Consider the following 6,750-nt stretch of genomic DNA (forward strand, 5'->3'; position numbering starts at 1 on the left):
GTGGCTCATTACCTAAAGCAGTCTATTTATATTTTCTATATCTAATTTTAGAAGCCTGGCTACAATACTGCACAAACTTGGTTAGTTCAACTTTGATCCCCTTTGTACTTAATTTACATTAGTGCTCTTTTTAAGTATGTTCTTTAATGCCAGATCACAGACACCACATTTTCACAGTTCTTTGGTATTTAAACCATCGCAATGCAATAGCTTCATTTTAAAAATGCACCTTTTATTTATTTATTTTGGGCTAGGGAGTTTTTCCATTATTGGATTATTTTTAATAAAATGCCAATATAATTTTTTAAAGAAGGCAGTAACCTTTCATCATGATCAGTTTGAAAAATTTTTACTCAGTTTTTCACATTTTACATAAATAATGATTTGCCAGCAGTACATGGTAGCCACAATTGCACAATATATTTTCTTAAAAAATACCAGCAGTTACTCATGCAATATATTCTGCATTTATAAAACTAGTTTTTAAGAAGAAATTTTTTTTGGCGTATGAAATTGTTAAACCTGGAACATGACATTGTTAATCATATAATAATGATTCTTATATGCTTGTATGGTTTATTATTTAAATGGGTAAAGCCATTTACATTGATATAGAAAGATATATCTGGAAGGTATGTGGCATTTATTTGGATAAAATTCTCAATTCAGAGAAACAATCTGATGTTCTGTAGTCACTTTGCCAGCTCAAAAAAAAAAAAAAAACCCTATTTGTAGTTGTGGAAGTTATGCTAATATTGTGTAATTGATATTAAACCTAAATGTTCTGCCCACCCTGTTGGTATAAAATGTTTTGAGCAGATTCTGAACATGAAAAAAAAATCATGCTTTGTTAGCAGAATTGCCTAGTACGTTAATTTGCTCAAAATTTGATTGTTTGGTTTTATGCACTTTGTCGCTATTAACATCCTTATGTTTTCATATAGATTTCAATAATTGAGTAATTTTAGAAGCATTATTTTAGAAATATATAGTTGTCACAGTAAACATCTTGTTTTTCTATGTGCATTGTACAAATTTTTCATTCCTTTTGCTTTTTGTGGTTGGATCTAACACTAAACTGTATTGTTTTGTTATATCAAATAAACATCTTCTGTGGACCAGGTCCCCTTTGATCAGCTTAAAATATTTGCTTCAATACCTTATCTCATAAAATCATTGACAATTTACATATTTTATCTAATTGCCACCACCTAAATATATGTGAATGTGTCCCTAAATGTAATATGTAGTGACAAAAAAACCATGTCCTACTATAAAAAAGTATGCTTTTAGAAAGGAAACTTGTCATTTATAAATTTTTGAGCCTTTTTGGTAAAACAAAATCTTAAAATTTAATATGAATGGGATGAATGAAGTAAATCCTGAACATTATAATTATCTTATAAGGACTAGAAATCCCTCTAAAGATTTTAGTTTTTCCCATTCATAGATGAAGAAATTTAAAGACTTTACATAATATACCCTAAAGGCAGTAATATCTTTGTTTTAATAATAATGTATATTTAAAATTTTTATTCATGTTGTCTTTTTGAATGAAATAGCTGTACTTTTAATCAAAAATAATACTTAGCTATTTTTTTTTAAATCAGCACATGATGAAAAAAGATGAAAAATAAAAAACTCACTATGAATCCATATACTTAGAGATAGCAGCAGATAATTTTTATGGACAATTACATAGATAGTACCAGAGTCTTAGATGTAACAGCCTAAGGTTATGGCAACAAAATTTTCTGAACAAAAGGAACCAAGCCACAGATCTTAGGTGGTTGTTTTTATCTTAGAATGAAGAGGTTTTTATTATGAGTATACAAAAATTTGCTAACAAATTTTTTTCAGTTCTATACTCAGTCTAAGATATTGGGGGCACGTGTACAGTGCAAATACTAAGACCAAAATGCTTTTGCATTTAATTACATTTAATTGCATTTAATTAAAGATAGTCCTAGAGGTGGTGTTTTAGAATAATGGTTATTATTCCAAAGTCGAAATGTTAAAATTTCTGCTCATTTTGATTAGCAAACTGGCTTTTAGAAAACTTGTTTATAGTTTTCAAATACTAGTAAATGGTCAGATTATGTAATGAGCAGGAGTCTAGGAATATGATCTGTGCGCAAAATGATTTAAAGAGGAAAGCTGCTTTAGTCTTGAGAGCTGGAAGAAAACCAGCACCTACCTCTTGGCCATTCAGAAAACAAAATCCCCTGGAGCTTTGAAGCTGTTCAAAATAGCACCACCAGCTCTTCCCAGTGTTGTGCCCTTTCTTAATGCTTTTTTCCAAGAAATGTAATCCTTATTAGCTTTTCTTCCCTTTGCATGCATATACTTTCCCATTCTTTAGTGCTGCTGAATAATGACCACAGTTATTATTTTCACATCTGAAGAAAGTACTGAAACTTAGTGCATTTTGTTCTTTTTTTCCTTAAACCTTACTATTAACTTTGGAGCTACAAATAGTTCCCCTGAGAAGCTACCACTAGGTACAATGACCCTTCGATTAGGAGTTAAGTTAGGAGTTAAGATAAACTTAACATCTATCAAGTACTACTGTATGCTAGTCTTTTGGGCCCAACATTTGCATGTATCTCATAACATTAAAAAAAAAATCCCTATGAATTAATTAGTACCTTTATCTCATTATTTTGTAGATGAGAAAACTTTCTAGAGAGTTGGCCTAAGGTTCAGTTTTGAACTGGCCATTGGTAGCTCCATAATCTTGGTGCTAACTACCCTGCCTTGCTGCCAATTTCACAGGGCTTAACCCCTGTCCCCAGAGTTAACTGTTTAAATGGCAAACAGGAGAAATCATTTGGGGTGGGAACTGAAAGTGGGTGTCCCTTGAAGGAAATGAAATACAAGACATTGAGGGAAGGTTCTAAAAAAGTAATGACAAGGCAAAGGAAATGATTGAAAGTGGTGTTTTGTCATGCTATTTAGGGAGTTTGAACTAGAGAGTATGTCTCTGGTAATGGAGACATTACCTCACATTACCATCACATGTAAATGAGATGGTGTATGAAACAAACATTAATAAAGCAAGAAAGGTGAATCCCAGAGCTGTCTAATTTAATGACATAATAGACATGTTTTTCGTTTAAGTCTGTATAACCTCACAAGTACCATTCTAAATCTTAATTTTCCCATACAGCCTCTTTAAAGTCTCTAAAAATACAGAAAAGATGAACTTAAAGTTGCTCGTTTTGAAGAAACTTAAGCGTTCTATAAGTTAAATTTTTTAACAGCAATGTTAAAAAGTTGCAAATAAGAATTGTTTGTTTTAACAATAGGGTTTTGTTAAAACCTTCGCAAACATTGCTAGCTGGAATCAAAAACGTAAAAACAAATATTTTACTCGGTTTTCAAAGCCTGCAACTAATCATTGTGTTCATATTTCATCCCTTTAAACAGCGCTGAACCTGCTGTCTCAGATCATTTCACAGAGAATTAGTGCAATCTGTAGAATCTGGTAGAAAAGAGTTCCCCTGTAAGATAAGAGCTACACCTTACCATAAATCCTCCTCCTACGGGCGCCTCTGGAGATCTGTTATGTTCACACCTTTCAAAGCTTTGGTCGTAATTTTTACTCTTACCTGTAGTAGAAGGTTTTATCCAAGACGCTGCCCAGACACCCGATCTCCTGGTACTATTTAATTTCCTTTATTTCCTTGTTTGGCTCCCTTCTGGGATGGAGAGGAAAAACAGGTGCCTGAGAGCAGTAGTGGTCAGACCGACAGCGCGGGGGGGAAAAATACCAGGGATACCAAAGGAACCCGGCACCCCTCTGTGCCTGGTGCTGCTGTTAATACACGGTAAGGATGCGAAACACCGCGGCCTGAAGATGCCTCCCTAAACCCCTCCCGCCGTGCAGCAGACCACGCCCCGGTACGTGCTCTGGCGCAGCACTACTGCCGGCCCGCCCTCCGCCCCTGGGCTCAGAGCTCCGTCGCTGCAGGGGGCCGCGCCTGGCTGCCGGGTAGCTGCTCTCGGCTGCCGCCTACGTGTGAGAGCGCATGTGGGAAGCGAGGCCACGCCTGCCTTTGAATGGGCTGGGCGGGTGTATGCCAGGGCTCAGCACTGCCCTTTGTCTTAGTGATATTCAATTCGGACATCTGGCCTTTCCCCAAACTTTTAGATGGAGTGGGGGAGATACTGGGAGAATGAAACAGCCCCCTGTGAACAGTAGAACTGTTTCCCAAATTCCAAGAATAAGATTTGGAGTATTGGTGTGCTTTGTAGAATAGAAAAAATACCTCCGATCTCTTAGCTGGTTGGACGTGGTTAACTGTATAAGTTTTTTAAAATTAGTCTTCATCTACTGACCTAGTTAAATATATGTGTAAATATAATAATATATGTATTCCCTTTAAGGCACCCAAAGACTTAGTTTATTTTAATGAATGCGCTTTGATATACTTAATTAAATTGAAACTTGACCTACCCCAAGTGGTTTGGTGTTTTCTTTTTCCTTTGCTTGTTGTGTTTTTAAATTTGTAGTATACCTACACCTTTTGAGGCCAGCTATTGAGAGTTCGTTGGGAGAAGATAATCATTTTAGATAGAAGAGGGGTGAGTTTACGGAATGTGGAAAAGCTTAAAGCCTTAAATTTAATCTGTAATTAGCATGTTATGACTGTACAGTTTGATGTAAAGTGCAAAGCTAGGTATTACTTAGAATGAATAACCTCACATCTACATATCCACAGGTGACTACATTTTACACTTTTTAAAAAATTGTTTCCTTTTGAAAAATTCATTGTTTATGGTTTTCGAATAAAATTTATTAAATGAGGGCCTCCCCGGTGGCGCAGCGGTTGAGCGCTGGGTTGCGAAGCTGCGCGCGGCCTCTGCGGCGCCGGTTCGATCCCCGGCTGCTCCCCGGCCACCGGAGGAGGGTCCCACATGGCGCGCAGACCTCTCCTGCCGCCCGCTGCTCCCCTCAGCAGTGTACTTCGGTCCTTCTGCCTGCTCTGCTCCCCGCTCTGGCTCTGGTGAATTCTCTCACCCTCCCGCGCTTCTGACTGTACCCAGTGCATGTATAAACAAAACAAAGAAACCAGCAAAACAAATAAATAAAGCATGCCTCTATAAAAAAAAAAAAAAAAAAAAAAAAAAATTTATTAAATGAGGTACGTTTTTTAAAAAAGCTTTTTCTAATAAAACTGATCTGTAGCTCCAGTCATTTTCTGTGTCTGCATTTAATTAGAAAGTGTCATTTCAGGAGAAAGCTACAATTCTTTTGGCTCCAGAGGAGTTTAATAAATCATAAACTGATGATTCTCCAGGAAGAAGGGCAGGGGCCTAGAGCAGGGGAAGGGGCCTTGCCTGTAATATTTCTCATAAGGGGCAATGCATTTGAAAAGAGTGAGAAACAGCCTGACAAGTAGATTAGGACTCTGATGAGTCTATTTTTTTTAGAAATCTTGGAAATATTAAACATTTATACACACCATGTACAGATTCTTTCCAAATCCTTCTAGATAATATTTTCTCATTGAAAGGGATTTTTTAAAATGGTTCTACATGTAACTGCTTTGATAAAATCTTTATAGGAGCACTGGACAAACTGAGACAAACATTATAAACTGTTGCTGAACTTCCCAGTCTAGTGGTACAATATTTTTATTTATTTTTAATTTTCGTGTGGTGTGAAGAATATTTAAAGCAAAAACCTAACCAAAGTGAGCTACTAACAGCACAGCACATCAGAAAATCCATCACAGCCTGGGTGGACGGTTTTCCTTTTCTTTGGAAGACTAAATTGCAAATAATTGCCACCCCTGTGAACTTCCAGGTCAAGTCACCTTCATCTTTCTTACCTTACTTTTTCAGTTGTTGTTTACCTTTTATGATATTTTATGCAAGTCTTATCTTCTCAGTTAATCTCTTAGTTCCTTCAGAGCAGTTATCTCTTTGATTGATAGTTGATGGTTTCTAAAATCTCCCACCCTGCTTGCACTAGGACAGTTGACATGATTGAAAGTGGGGGAGAATCTTGTGACATGGTACTAGAGAAGAATTATGTTGGGAGGAATGGAACAGGGAAAACAGGACCTATTTCCAGGTTTTCCTTTGAAGTTCATTCATTCAGTAAGCAATTACTACAGATTAAGTCCAAGATATTTTGCCATGGAGTGAATGTTTGTGTCCCCACAGAATTCATATGTTGATACATAACTCCAAAATGATAGTATTTGGAGGTGAGCCTTTGGGAGGTCATTAGGTCATTAGGGTGGAGCCCTCATAAAAGATCTAGGTAGATCCACTGCTCCTGTGCTCATGGATATAAGAAGAGGGTCAGCACTCTGCAAATTGAAGAAAGGTCTCAGAATGTTGGTCTCACTATGTTAGCACTCTGATCTTGGCCTTCCAGCCTTCAGAACTGTGAGGAATTAAGGTCTGTTGTTAGGCTGTTGGCTTGAATGGACTAATGGAAATATTAGTGGATAATGGAAATATTCTAGAATATGTCTGCCATCAATAGTGTAGCTAACTTTCCATTATACAAGGTGTGTACACATTCAGCTGTGACTGGGCAAATACAGTTGATAGTTAAATAGAATTTTTATTGATCATTTAAGATGTTCTTAGTCACCATGACCTTTCCTTTTTATGAGTTATCTCTAACTTGATAATCTATATCGAGACCAGGCAGCTCCCCACACGCACCTCATATTTGACCTGTCAAAATGAATTAATTTGTCCTTCAAATGGCTCCTCCTTTTGCACACC

Source organism: Talpa occidentalis, unplaced genomic scaffold (genome assembly GCF_014898055.3).
Source record: "Talpa occidentalis isolate TD23 unplaced genomic scaffold, MPIMG_talOcc4v2.1 talOcc4.11, whole genome shotgun sequence".
NCBI classification, from domain to species: Eukaryota; Metazoa; Chordata; class Mammalia; order Eulipotyphla; family Talpidae; genus Talpa; species Talpa occidentalis.